General features: G+C 28.9%; 1 protein-coding gene across 2 annotated transcripts in view; it reads right to left on the bottom strand.

Moving 5' to 3' along the window:
- The window catches only part of LOC108782341 (endochitinase), a 20,560-nt gene extending 9,278 nt beyond the window's left edge, over nucleotides 1-11,282 (bottom strand). For both annotated transcript variants that reach the window (XM_018550600.1, XM_018550601.1), the window contains exon 1: nucleotides 11,262-11,282. The gene's annotated coding sequence lies outside the window, so the exon portion shown is untranslated. The remainder of the gene's footprint in view (nucleotides 1-11,261) is intronic.
- Nucleotides 11,283-14,676: the final 3,394 nt, after the last annotated feature.

The following is a 14,676-nucleotide window of genomic DNA, read 5'->3' as shown; positions in this document are numbered from 1 at the left end:
TCTGAGAGGAGGAGGAGGACCGGGAGAGGCATCGGGCACCGGTGGAGCAACCTTGCGGTAAATATTATTTTTTACTTATGTAAAAAATCGATATCTTTGTTCAATTTATTCTTAAATAGTTTTACTTTACAATAAAAATACTATTTAATTAAAAAAAGGATTGCTTTAAAATTTGAAATCTTATAAAAATGTTTCTAAGAGGTCTTTTCATAAAATTTATAATTGTGTTTTAATTTGGATTATGTATTTTTTTGTTACAGAATCATCGTAGCAGATGTAACTCCGCTGTTGCGCATCGGATCGGTGAGTGATAAATCAATTAATGTTCTTATTGAGGTAATGGATGTATGGTAATTTTATTAATATATTATGTATACCTAGATACATAGTAATATACAAATTTAATGGTTGAGAACATTCCGTACATCCATTGCCTTAAAATGGATAAGTTTTAAGAGATTAGGATAAACTTAATCTTGGATCCCTCTTTATTGCTGAATATAATTGTGCCTATAAATTTATATGCATACGTTCGAATGCATATATACTTCGAATGTATGAAAGCGAAAGTTTTCAAGAAATTGAGAATATCATGAGGATATAATATAGAATGAGATTATTTATTCACTGGTTATATTGATTATTTAATGTTTTTTTTATTAATATTAAAACCGAGTACGTAAAAATTGATTGAATTTTTATGTTTATTAGCTGAAAATATAAAATTTTTTAATTTTTTAAAAATATGAACATGTAACGGAACGTGCAGTTAAGAGATTAAGTAAAACCATAGAAGATTAAAGTATATTGATTTATATCATATACAGTTGTTATTTAAATTGACTCATGGTATTCTTACATGATTAAATAGAAAAAATTAAAGAAAATCTTAGAATAGAAAGAAAATATAATAATAGAAGGTAGTACCTATATAATAAAAAATGCACATCGATAAAATATATGTAGTTAAAAACGAGGGAGGTGGATGCACATTGAATTAATAAGATTAAGAAATAGAGGGATTAAAATATTTATATGGGGTAAAGTATACAATGATTGACCATTTGCTATGAATTTGTCCATATATTAAAATCCAAGTCAAATTAATAGCAAATATTTCGCAGCAAACTACTGTTGGAAAAAATGAAAAACATGGTTTTATTCAAAGTTTTTTGTATTTGAACATATTCTTCCTTAAGAACCTTTCTTAACGTTTGCTTTGCATCAAATTCAAATTTCAAATGTTATTATTTCAATAATGATTACAGTGATGATATTAAATTTCAGTACTTAAGTGATCAATCACTGTATACTTTACCCTACTTTATTGTATATATTTTAAATGACAAGTGCAATAATATAGTAAAATACAAAAAGAAAATATAAAAAAGTAATCAAAGTTGTTATCTATATTAATAAAAATTGTGTATATATTATCTCATATCATGAAAATTGAAATGAAGTGTTACAAATGTTTTATTATCTTCCCCATCTATCCCATTCCAAACAACTATCTAAGATTAAGTTTTGTAAAAGTTAGTGCAAAAAAGCAATTACATATAAAAAGGTGTTGTTTTCTAAGTAATTTTATCTGTAGCCTCATAGTTCATAATTGTACATTTTATGAAATAATATAAAACGTTTTAATACTGACCAGTATATTTCATACAATTCATTTTGTTTTTGGATATAAGACATTTTATAATTTCTAATTATCTATCTCACTGCACTAACTTTAGCCTAAATTTTTATAACCTATCCATATGTAGTATTTGGTAACTGGATTTTATACCAGTTAAAGTAATAATATGACGTGAGATTCAATTTACGTTTTATCAAAAAATAAAATAAGAATTTTACTTAATAACTGTATTAAAACTGTTATCAAATTTGCGTCACTTAAAATACTGGATTTCGAAATAATTATCATATAAAAAAATAATTATAATAAATTATAATTACTATAAAAAGGTATTTAAATTAACACTGTTGAGGGAAATTTATTATCCCTATTGAATCTCACGTGATTTTCTGAATTTTACATCTTCTCTTGCTTTCAAGATGAAATTCAGTAACGAATCAATCGAATCGATGTAAATGGGCCTTAGATTTATATCAAATAGCAATTAATTGTATAATTTTTCTTTATTTATTTTTAAATTAAAATTTTATTTTCGTTTTACAAAGTTTATATCAAAAACAATTCTAAATTTCATAATATTTTTTTTTTTTCGCGATAGAGCTTTTTTGAATCACAAATCAGTGTCTTAATACAAAGATTTTTTTAATTTACACTTATTTTTAATTGGATAAATATGTTTTAGTAAATAGATACATTTTTAATTATGCAGAAACGCGAATAAAGAGTAGATGCGAAATTTAATAGTATATTAATGGAATTATTATAGTATCATTGACGGTTTATTTTTGTTTAATATAATTAATTTCATTAATATGATGGCCCTTCGCGACGCGTCCGCGTTTCGCGCATCAAACTAAAGCGTAAAAATTTTACGCATATTGCCGGTGACGACAGTCGGCAGGCAAAAAGGAGTTTCTCCTTTTTATGTCAATTTCTGGCATACGAAGCCAGAAATTATTGGCCAAGATCAACAAACGGTGAGTTCAATTTGGCCAGAAGAAAGAAGAGGATCTACAAGATAGGTTGGTGACACCAATCAAAGGTAAATGTGTAAGTTAAATGGTCTTAGTGCTGAGACACTTCCGTGTCTGTTGATATTTGGGAGGGTAATCTTTCGGGAGGGCAAAATTACTTGCAATCTAAATTGCGAGTTCTTATATATTTCGAAAATTTTCTTAATCGTTTAGTATAGCGTTTAGGTTATCCCGTCTATTTATAAGTTAATACTTAAATATAGACACGAAAAAATACGGGTAGGTAGGACAATAGGTATAGATAAGTAAAGTACTAGTCTCTCTCTAATTTATAAACTATATAGGGAAATATAAGTCTCTATTTCGTTTCACGCACAATGCGCAAGATATATAATTTTATCTTTATCATTTACTGAATATACGAAAGAAAGATGAGATGATACATCATGCGCATTATACGTGAAACGAAACCACTCATAGGTATCACATAATACTTGATAATTGGAAAGAAAAGGATAAAAGTGAATAAAACTTTAAATTTTATTCAGTTATCAGCATTCTGTTCCAATTAGCAGATATTAAAATAACCTAAATTAATTTTATATTTTATTGTAATTTTAGCTTCATCGAAATTAAATTTTTTTGTAAAATAGATGTAAATTGTGTAACGTGTTACGATTTGTATTATAAATAAATGTTCATATTATTGAATACGTAATGTAAAATTTATGTAAACTATGTCCAGATAAATGCTATCGAATTTACTTTTGTAATTTGTATAATTATATATTACTAATAATTTATATGTTTATTAGACTATTAGGGCAATATATATCGGATTTGAATATTCTGTATTTAATACCATTTATCTTGGCTCAGTAAACCAATTTGTTGCGTTACTGATATAAATTACACGAAATCGACGAAACATATGATAACAAGAGTTGATTATTGATCTAAAGATTTTGACACATATATAATTTTAAAACTTTTTTTAATTTGAATTTTATTTTGAATATCAAAAAGTTATTAATAAGTTTTTAGTTACTTCTAATTTAAAATTTGTTGGAAAAAATAATCATTTGCATTCAGTATAGGTACAGATACATTTTTGTTAAATAAAATTCGATAAAGGTTTGAGCTTTGATTGAGCCATTGATTAAATATTATCTTCTTTTTCACAAATTTTCGACATTTATATTTTTAGCATTACAGAATTTCAAAAATATCTTACGATTAGTGATTAATTTTTTTATATGCAAAAGTCTCGTTGTTGTACATACCTCGTGTCAGACAGCTGCCTGTGTATGCGTGTGGTTTGTACCGATGGAAAATCGAAATTATTTTCATAATGGAGAATTATCCTTCTCGTTGCTTTTTATCAAATTTCTTTGTAAAGTCTATTTGGTTCGTTGAAGATTCTTGTTACAAGATTGGAATTAATCCGGACGGTTTTGTACGCAGTTCCCGAAAATAATGATTTTGCCAATGAATCAATTACAATTATATTATCTATACATTTTAAAATTAAGTTGCGAAATTAAATAGTGTGGCATATTTTGGAATACAATTTTCTTTGCTTTTTTAGTTTCACTAAATGTTCTTCCATTGGTAATCATATACTAGTAACAATACTGTCCTAATGACAATAAGACTTCCGTATTTTATAGATATGTAATATGATGATAGAGATGTAATATGACGTTTAAATTAAAAAATCACATTAAATAATAAATTCAAATTTTATACAAATAACTTGTTTCACTGTTTTAACTTATACTTTAATAAAAAGTTACGAATGTATATATTTAATTCTCTAACTGTTAATTATTTTTAAATTATTTTCAGGTTTTGGACATCGCGCAATTCTAGGATATTAATTTAATAATTGCAGCTTATATATATATATGCGTATATATCTATATTTATAATAAAATACATGCACATATTATGAGGTTATATTTAACAAATTTTGATTTTTGTCGACTTAGGTAAACCAAAATGCTTTATATTCTTTCAACAATTTTATCGTAAATCCATGAATTTGATTAAAAATGTGTGTGTACAGAAAATTCGAGATAAGTCGAATGGGTACTCTCATATTAATGGGATTATATTAATTAAAATTTTTGATTAAATATATACAGAAGTATATATAGAAAATATGTCAAATTTTATATAATATATAATTCTTTCAGCATAAAAATATTAAAAATATTTAGTTCCTTAAAATCCCACTATTATCGAGTTCGGCTCATCTCGAACAGTTGGTACCCGAGAAACTTTGTACCCATACATATAAAAGATTACAGTAATACACATGTATTTTATTATCGTTAAATATATTCCTCTTCGTAACTACTATTTCAAAAGAAAATCATTCTATCCTTTTTTTTTTTTCAATAAAAGATAATTTTTAGTAATGGTAGAACATATTTTCTTGCTTACAAATTTTATTATATTATAATATTAAAGGTAATTGTAATTGACACTCTGCCAAAATTAGTACATATGCAGTTAGAAAAATTCGAAAGATTCATACCTATAACAAAATCTTGTAACAGGTTCCGTTGGTGTTTGACGGATTATTTAATTTTTCTTTACAAAGGTTTTATGAATTTGCTGTAGAAACAGGATACGTAAAATTCGCTTCCTACTATGAAGATTTTTCTTCTTTTGTATCGGATATTAACCAACGCACCACAAGAACATAAATCTATTAAATTTCATTAGATCATGCTTAATAAATTTTATAATAATAAGTTAACAATTAAAAATAAATACGATTCAATATATTATCGTGAATACCATATTTCATCCTATTTTTCATTATTCCAATAAACATCGTTTTACTAAAATTTTGTGTTATCATACGTATTTTCGACGTTTTCGTGTCCCACATTATTAAGATTTTTCAATTATGCTTTTAGTATCATTTTTAATGTATTTTAAACAGCACTTATAATTGTATATATTATTGTATATATTGTAAATAATTATTACTATTGTATATTATTAGATACTGTTATTGTAATATAAATATAATTATTGTATTACATTGAATAAAGAATTATATAATTAAAGATTGTATTAAAAAATTGTATTTAAAATATATGTGTTATATATAAAATAAAATAATTAAAAATAAAAATAGAAATAAAAAAAAATAAAACAACATAAATACTTACTCGCAAAAACAGGCTGTTATACATTTACAATGGTCCGTTGTTTGCGAATAAGTATATTAATAGAAAGAAAAGAGGACCGCCGATTTTATCGGCGGGGGTGGTGGAGGGCCTCTAGCTCGTTTTTGCTAAAAATTACATCTTAAATTATCATCTTAATATTATTAGCGAATATAATATAATTTATTTATTTATATTTAATAATTATATTTAATAATTAAATTATATTCGCTAATAATAACCAGCGGTTGACTCATATCACCTGTCACGTATTGTTATAATTCACATGTTAAATTTGTTATAACTTAATGAGTCGTTTTCCAAAACTTGATAATTTTGTGATAGTCTTTATTCTTTTTTAAATTAACAATATATAATTGGAAAAGTTTGAAGTGTATTCAAAGTCTTTATAATTATAGCTAATTATAGAAACTTTAAATACACTTACATATTAGTAATTATATTTGGTAAAAACGAATTGTAAATCTGCATTAAAAAAAACATAACTTCTATTTTTATGTAGACGCGCATTATAAGATAAAATTCGCATGAACTTAATTATTTGTTGTTACCCACGCATTTCACCCAACGCACTCACACGCATGCGCACACGCACACACACGCACGCACACACACACACACACACACACACAACAACGTTGAATAACTCGGTGAAAAAAAATCATACGGAGTTTCGTAGAAAAGCAAATTAAAGGTAAAGATTCGCTCTTTCGAATGATGTAAACCACATTTGTGCATAATTTTTATTTCGTGGGTTGGAAATTTTCAAATTTCGTAAAAAATTTTTAGGTTTGACGCACTTTTATTTATGTTTGTGTAACTTCATAAAATCTCCGTGAGACCACATTTTCAAGTAGCAATCTGAAAAGTAGAGGTTTCAAGCTGTAAAATACTTTTTTAAACATCTTGATACGATGATTTTTGACGAAGTTATTCTATCTTGAAGTTTGCCTATTTTTGCAGAGTGAAACAGGTGTTGCGTTAATTTTGTTGCCCAGTGTATTTCTAAATTTCCATCATTTTTTTTCAGTTTTTTTCATTCTCTCCGTTGATTATTACTGTTAGAATCGTAACAAAGATTTTTATCGAGATTGCAAGAAAAAAACATTAAAATTCAAAAAATGCCTTGTTATAAATAATTACCAAACATTTATCTCTTATTTGGTCAAAACAGTTCTTCGTGCATAATAATATTTCTTGTGAATTTATACAATTTCCAATTCAAGCTAACTAACTATGCGCTGATTATTAAATTACTTGTCGAATTCAATTGTAATATAGTATTACTATTCCAGTTTTAGTTTAGAATAAGACCGATTATCGAGATTATCAGCGCATACTTTAGCTTGAACTGAAAATTGTATAAATTCACAAGAAATATTAGAATACGACATTTTTCACTCACGTATTTAATCATCGGTCTTTTTTCGCTTAATATTTTATATTATTTTTCATTTTATTATGTATATAATATTATATATATAGTTAATGAAATAATAAAAATACATTAAATTACGTGTGTATATTTAATTTAATTTTATATATTGTAGTAGACATTATCAATTAAATAGTCTTAAATTGTTGACCAACAATGTACATTGTTTTTCGAATAAATATCTTCACCCTTGATTTACAGAACCGTGGCGTGACGTGTGCATAAAACAGAGAACAAAGACGCGGGCGACATTTGTATTCGAGTAATCACACGTTTGTGATATGAGTCTGCGAGTACTTCGCAGCAGCCTCACACATAGAGATATCGTTAAAAGTATCCTCGCGTACTAGCAATATCGCATTGGCTACTTTGCCGATGGCGAAGTATAACGGTTCGACCTGACTGAACGGTATTAATTAATGTTTTGTTATTCGACATTGATTACGGCTCTGCTCCTTGATCAGTAACGGTGATCCTCTTATAAGAATCTTGGATTTTTCGTTTTGATATGTTAATATTAGCCCGTGGAGTCTCGTTGCCTTTACCATACGTGCAGGCAACTCCGATCTGACCTTCGTTTAGGCCATCGAAAATGAAACAAAGGAACCGAGCGAAAGAGTATTCTGTCCATGCTTCGCGAAACATCACAATACAAAATCTCCGAAATATTTAGATATAAAAAAAAAAAGAAGAAAATAATAAATCAAAATAAAATCGAAGCAGTGTGTACTTCGTGATACAAACTGCCGCGTTGCAAATTGGCGAACGAAACGATTTAACCGAACATTACGGAAAATATAACTATCATCGATCCGCCTAAACCTCAAACGACTGATAACATTAAAATATGAATGATAAAGAAAAGTTCACAAGAGAAAAATTTCGACAGTCACTGGCTCGTGCGTTCGTCACGTAGGTAGATGCGACATAGGTGTTGACCTTCGTTTCGGTCTCAACAATAAAGAAAAAAAAAAAAAAGAGCAAAAAGAAACAATTAGAAACGAAACGGGAGAACGGAGTGGACGTTCGGTAAGCAATTCTATGTCGAAAAAATTCGACCAGATTCGCGCGTGAACATCGTCGGACATTAACGGTGTTTACGAGGTTGCTCTCGAAGTTGTTATTAGAAACGGGATCTGCAAAATTCAAGATGAGAGCAAAATATAAATGCGAGAGCAAATCGTTTCGTAATATGTTTAGTATGTTTACATACAAGGTATTCCGGAATTTGAGAGTAATATTAGTACAGCATGGAACCCCTCGTGAAAAATTAAGTAATAAAAGTGTAAACTATTTTTACCACAAAGTAGCTTTTTTAAGCATAAAGTTTAAAGTTTGACTAATCGCATAAGCGTTAGTTAAAAGATCATCTGTTTGTGTGCTAGCGTAATGATACATCGTGTGACAGTATTAATCCAATAATAATGTGAATTGTATGGCAAAATGATTATACTGTCCACTCCACTAATCATTTTGCCTCACATAACTGTATAAACATCGTATGACAATTTAAAGATATTGGAATGTCTGGAGAATATTCGTATAATATATTTAAGATATTTCTGTTGTGGGGAGTAGGAATAGTCACTTCCAACACATTTTTGCCTGTTGAACACAAATCTGTTGGTAGAATTGACTATCATAATTTTGAGAAAGTATACCAAAGAAATGTGACCTCTCCTGATGGTATTTTTTCAAATTATGATATGATAGTCAACTTTTGCCAATAAATTCGTGTTCAGCATGTAAAAAAGACGACAAAAATGACTATTTATACTCGTCTCACAGCAGAAAAATATCCTAAATATATTATATGAATATTCTACAGACGCATTGCGATCTTTAAACCATTCTTGTGATATATTTATTATACACCTGTCGTATCGCAAAATTATTATTAGATATTGTGTAATAATAATATACTGTCCAATAATTTATACAGCTGTGTGAGTTGTATGACAAAATGATTACAATATATTTAATTATACTGTCCACTCCACTGATCATTTTACCATAACACAACCAACAGCTGTGTAAATTATTGGACAATATATTGTTATTATTGAACAGTATCCTGCTCAATAACAATTTTTCCTTATAATTCACACAGCTGTATAAATATCACAGGGACAGTTTAAAAATATTGCAACGTCTATAGAATATTCATAATATATTTAGGATATTTTTGCTATGGGGAGTAGAAATAGTTATAAATAGTAAAAAAAATCGCAATAGTTCAGAAGCGTTACAATAAAATATAATTGTATAATATAATAAATTTACACTGAAAGTTTATCAAGACAGTATAAAATATCACTGTGATAACGAACAAACAATTTTTATGTCACATTGTATAATCCCTGATTAAAAAAGTTGATAGAGGACGATTAAGAACAATATAGCATTTATATCAATTTGTATATTGTTTTATATAAGTCTATATCACATTTGCTATCGTCGACTTCGAGCAAGCATCACGATTGATCGGCTATGAATTCTATCGTATTTTATCAAGTTCTATAACATTTGTACAAGATTCCTGTAAGATTTGATTCAAATTAGTGAATTTACGAACCAGATTCCATATTCAAAATGATAGGATTTTTCTGTCGTTCTCTATCAACTTTTTTAAATCAGGGATCTTCTTTCTAATTAAAAATTTTATATTTATCATCAAGACAATGAAATTTAAGTTAAAATCTACAAGTGGTCAGTCAAGGACACAAAATACAGAGAATTTATGTATTTCATAACTTATATATTTTACAATTTAAATCAAATCTTAAATATTGATAAAGACTCGATCGGAGTCGAAACTTTTTTTTCGTATTAAAATTGTCTTTATTTATTTTTGTCAAATTAATTTATGAGGTTCGTAGTCCTTCTTTTGTATCATACTATATATATTTAATAAAGTTATTTTTCATCATAATATCAATTTCATCGATAATACAATAAAAAATATATTTTATTTATAAACAGAGAAATTATTAAGATTAATGAAAAATAATTTTACTATAAATTATACAATTATTTTGTTTCTAAACTATCGTGATTTTTTTTTTACTAAGAATTAAGAAAAAGATAAAACTGATGTCTTCCATTTTTTTAATGAAAATTTAATATTGAAAGATAGTGATTAATTACTTAACCACTTTGTTGTTCAATGCTTTTAATATTCAAAATCAACGATTTTCAATTAAATTGGCTAGTATTGTAAGAAGCCTTATTCCGTAACTCTTAACGATTAGCTGTAACGATAAACGGTTTTTATAGTTATCTACAATTGTTAACAGTTACAGAATAGATTCCTAAATTGGATTTCTTATAAGAATTACATCGTTGTCAGCTAATACATATAGTTTTAATACATCGTTTTTTAATATACTGACTTTATTCTTATACTTCCACTGAAATAAACGCATATGCATGCGCAGACGTGCACACATCACATTCTTCAGAATAACTTGCGTTATTCATTTATGAAAATCTCTATCTACGCAGCCTTATATATTATCTACAAAATCGGACTGTTGTTTTGCTTTCAAAGAAGACAGATCTTAGAATCTTGGAATCTAATCGGCTGTCACGGAACTGAAGGATTAATCGTAGACAACATAGTATTTAAATAATCGAAAAGAAAATTGGCAGTCAAGTCGAAGCTGTCTATCCGGCTTTGATTTTTCACCGTCTCGGATTATTCTTATCATTGTAATATTTAACAATAGAAATCATTGATACATCGTAAATAAGATCCACCATTAAGATAATTCAAGAACGATCGCTATTGTGTTACCGGCTCGGTGTCAATTTTACATTAGCGTTTCGCTAATCGCGGTAGCAAAATCCTCGCACTCGTTCACATACAAATATTCTCGCCGATGACTCCAAAATTATATTATTGAAGAACACGCTCGTTCACAGAAACAGTTCTGTAGAGAACTATGCGGTGTTACGGTGTATCTCGCAAAAGAGAGAGCGAACAGAAAAAGAAGAGGACTCACCTGTCTAGCAGAGAGATATCTTGGAAAAAGCAACGAAGTTGCGGACTTAAGTCCATATATACCCAGGTGAGTCTCATTAGAATGCAGATGCGGGGGCCTCTGCACGATTGGCTGGTTCGTCGACCCTGTACCTCCCGTCAACATCCAGGTATCAGCGACGACGACGACGACGAAGACTTCCGTGAAGTTGGCACCAGACTTTTACCAATTCAGATCTTAAAGGACGTTTCTTGTAGAATTTTGCCTGTAGGGCCGGTGTTCATATTTCATATTCGATTCTTATTTAAAAACCATCTTAAACAATGTCTTAAAAAACGCTAATGCAGCCTTTTGTGAGACTCAACTTAAAACGGTCTTGAATATGAAGAACTGACTATGAATACTGGCCTAGATAATTGTGTTAGTTATTTTTTCGTTTATAGTTGAAAAATTAGAATGCCATCGATTTTTTGAAAAACAGATAAGAAATATTTTTTAGCTACAAATTAAACGGTACCTTTATGGATGAAATTGTTATTTGTAATTGTTTGTAATACCGACATTTTGGTTTCTAGTTGAAAAATAAAAAAATCGTTTTTGTATTATAGTTGTTTATATTGCATTTATCATTTAATTTGTAATTAAAAAATAAATTTAATTATAATCAATTTAAAAATAGCTATAGAAATTAATTTTAAATAAAAAAAAGGAAATGACATCATATTCTCATTAATCGTTTGTAGTAACTTAATTTTCGGTCATTTGTAATTGAGTCGTTTAAAAGTTACAACAAACGTTTTTTTCTCTAGAAATTAGAAAAAAATAAATAGTAAGTTAAACCGAGATTATACAGTTAATCTATATCGGTAGAAACGAGTGTAAGAGTGTAATTAATGACACAAATGTGTAAAGCAAATGTAATTACACGGCTCGATTTACGCCAAAGTTACAACATCGAGCTTAATATTGAATTTAATAGTATCCGTAGTTATGGAACTGGCGAATCACAGTCATTCCATTCTTCAGAAGAATAGCTATGATTGATCAGCTTCGATGTTATATTATAACTTCGCTTCGGCGTAAATCGAATCACGCAAATAACGTAGTCCCTAACATGAGATGTATCTCATTAAACTTTCTCGATTAAGAACGAAAACATTGCCGCGAGGAGTTTAAATACTAGGCTTCATTCCAATCCGGAAATTGTAATCGAGAGCGTGAGCAGGTCGACCATCTTCCTCGATTATTCCGAGTTTTCGGACTGGACATCGTTATTATCGGATACGATGCGTATTTTGCAGGAAGTTGGAAAAGCGACTGACGGGTCGACCTGTTCGTCTACCTCGGGTTTTCACTGCTTTTGAATATAGGATGAATATTGGCTCGCTTCGCGAATCGAGCATTATATCGCCTTCGCATTTACAAAGCTGTCACTGTCGGCCCACTCGTTACGTGTGAAAGGGGTATTATGTTTTAATAATGGACAGCATCGCGTGTCAAATTCATCCGGTCGAGTGAAAACGCGTAACATTTATTTTGTTCGACCAGTTTTGAATCGCATCGGCCGTACGATATGCCGATGTATGTGCACGTACATCAAGTATGAATATGCTGTTGGTAGTTTGGCGATATTGAAGCATTCTTTTCATACATTTATATATATATATTGTACATTATATTTAGTGATCTCATGATTTTAATATACAAAATCATACACAGATATTCACTGCAATTTTATAGATAAAGCAACACAATATTTATTGCGATATGCATTACAAACACACAAAGCTTTATAAAATTAGTTTACTTTAAAGAGATCCTAAAGCTATTTTTATTTACCGATTATATTATATAATTTTTATATAACAATGACTTTTTTCCTCTTTCGTAGATTCGAAAATCTTTTTTCAGGATTAAAGTATATGCATTAAATACGTGTCTGTAAGGTGAAGTTTAATACAGCACTCGAGCTATGTCGTGACAAACATTTGCTTCATATAAAAGCTATGCAATATGTACTTACGAAATAATTAGCAAACTAGTAGTTCGTATGAAGAAACAACGTGGAATTCTTATAGAATTAGAGGTAAAACTTCCCCTTTACTTTCGAGTGACCTTGACCCTCAGGCTGACTGTGTAAAGGGGAAGTTTTACCGAATTAGAGTTAGACGTCTAATTAAAACGCCGTATTATTCTTATTATATTAAATTTTAATCATTCGAGCTTTATTACTTATTTGTTAATTTTAAAAGTTATTGTTATACAAATATTTATGTGTACAATGTGTGCGTAATATTGATGTAGTGACATGTCAATGACATATAAATCGTCTATGTATAGGTTCAAATTACGTTACGACTAAATCTTTAGGATCCCTTTAATAATGATAAATTACAATACTGGAATTCTCCCCCATTTTCTCCTACATTAATTCAAGATTAATACAATAAAATAAATTACAAAACAATTTTAAAAAGTTTGATAATTGAAGACTTACTTAATCATAAATGAAAGATACTGATAGAAAATAAGGCATTTAAATTTAATCTTTAAATAAAGCTTTCAGAACAAACCTTAGACAGTTTCCTGTCAATTAAAAAAAAAAAAAAAAATATATATATATATAGGATGTCATTAACCGATTAAATCACCTATCAAGAGACAGAACTGAGTCGAAAAGTCTTATACTATTTTACAGTTTATGCAATATTTACGCGTCTCGTGACCTGCGCGCGTAAAGAGAGTCCTACACGCTTGACAGTAGTAGGCCGGACGAACGCGTTTATTCGGCTATCTTTAAGGTCTAATACCTCGTTAAATATTGCATAAACTGCAAAATTATATAAGACTTTTTGAATTAGTTCAGTCTACTCTACCTGCTCTTGATAGGTGATTTAATCGGTCAATGACACCCTGTATACATATGCCCACCAAAAGTCCCGGGCAATCGGAATAATTTCTGAATGATTTGAGATATAGGATTAAAATTTACAGGGATGCAACAGGATCATAAAATCTATCATTGAATCTCAAAAACACCCATCTTAACATTTCTAGGGGGAGGGGGGAGGAGGTCTGAAAATCTTAAATGATATGTGGAGTTGAATGCCATTTAAGATTTTCATGCCTTCTCCCCTCTCCCCCGACCATTCAGAAATTATTCAGATGGCCCGGAACTTTTGGCGAGCACTGTATATATATTTACATGTATGTATATTAATATGTACTCATATATTTAAAATTATATTGATGTGTCGCATAGACAGTTATAATTTAGATATTTTTCAATACTTTATAGCAAAGAAATTATTATTCTTGTAATGTGATAAAGGAACACAAGAAATACAGCTGTTCAAATATAAAACTGCTATACTATACTGTAACTTCACAAATAAGTCGACATAATTCCTTATGTGTAAGGATACCAAGGATTATC

This window comes from Cyphomyrmex costatus, unplaced genomic scaffold, assembly GCF_001594065.2.
Source record: "Cyphomyrmex costatus isolate MS0001 unplaced genomic scaffold, Ccosl1.0 scaffold124, whole genome shotgun sequence".
Lineage (NCBI taxonomy): Eukaryota > Metazoa > Arthropoda > Insecta > Hymenoptera > Formicidae > Cyphomyrmex > Cyphomyrmex costatus.
The sequence above is the reverse complement of the archived record's forward strand: the minus strand, read 5'-3'. Positions and strand labels throughout refer to the sequence as shown.